Source organism: Pseudophryne corroboree, chromosome 4 (genome assembly GCF_028390025.1).
Source record: "Pseudophryne corroboree isolate aPseCor3 chromosome 4, aPseCor3.hap2, whole genome shotgun sequence".
Taxonomy (NCBI): Eukaryota; Metazoa; Chordata; class Amphibia; order Anura; family Myobatrachidae; genus Pseudophryne; species Pseudophryne corroboree.
The window spans coordinates 24,478,303-24,479,197 of NC_086447.1; the positions used below are offsets into that span (position 1 = coordinate 24,478,303).

General features: G+C 47.6%; 1 non-coding gene across 1 annotated transcript; it reads right to left on the minus strand.

Annotated features, from left to right (window-relative positions):
• Window positions 1–267: 267 nt before the first annotated feature.
• TRNAE-UUC (transfer RNA glutamic acid (anticodon UUC)) lies at window positions 268–339 on the minus strand. The gene has a single exon. It is a non-coding gene; the product is annotated as a tRNA-Glu (tRNA).
• Between the last annotated feature and the right edge of the window lie 556 nt (window positions 340–895).

Below are 895 nucleotides of genomic sequence, written 5' to 3' on the forward strand. Positions count from 1 at the left end.
TTCATTCACGATATCCCTACTGTGGTTATTGCAGACAATTCCCCAGAGAAACCCATTCACCCACAGCCCTAACATCTCCATTCACCTAGGAATCTGCAACGTTTTTACTAAAACACTAAATATGCGAACCCACGTTTAAAGCACAGTACTGATAGGGACAGGACAGCTATATCCAGATTCTAGGCACATTGAGAGGTGTAATGTGAGAACAAATCTATTTCTGTGCTATGATAAATAGTAAAGCAAAGTGCAGAAATAAAAGTCATATTCCCATACCGGGAGTCGAACCCGGGCCGCCTGGGTGAAAACCAGGAATCCTAACCGCTAGACCATATGGGAGCTGATGTGAAGGTCTCAGTAATGGAAACTGATCACCTGTAGACTAGACCTATAGATGGGAGGAGGACGGGCATGAGATACTCACAGTAAAAGGTCTGTTTCTGCACATATGCACCTGGTTTAATAGGTGTTATTATCAGAGAGCAGAGGAATCTGCCCCAGGTGACAAAGGTAAGCGTACAAAGATGCATCAGCTCCACAGCGGTGCATGTAAGAACAACTGCTGGTCTGTATGATCATCATCCACACAGACACAGAGTTCCGGATCTATGCCTGTCTCCTGCTCTCTGGTCATGTGTGTAAATTGCATGTGGGTGTGTACAGGCGTGTGACTGCATGTGGGTGTGTACAGGCGTGTGATTGCCAGTGGATGTGTACAGGCGTGTGGTTGCATGTGGATGTGTACAGGTGTGTGGTTGCCAGTGGATGTGTGCAGGCGTGTGGTTGCATGTGGATGTGTACAGGCGTGTGGTTGCATGTGGATGTGTACAGCCGTGTGGTTGCCAGTGGATGTGTACAGGCGTGTGGTTGCATGTAGATGTGTACAGGCGTGTGA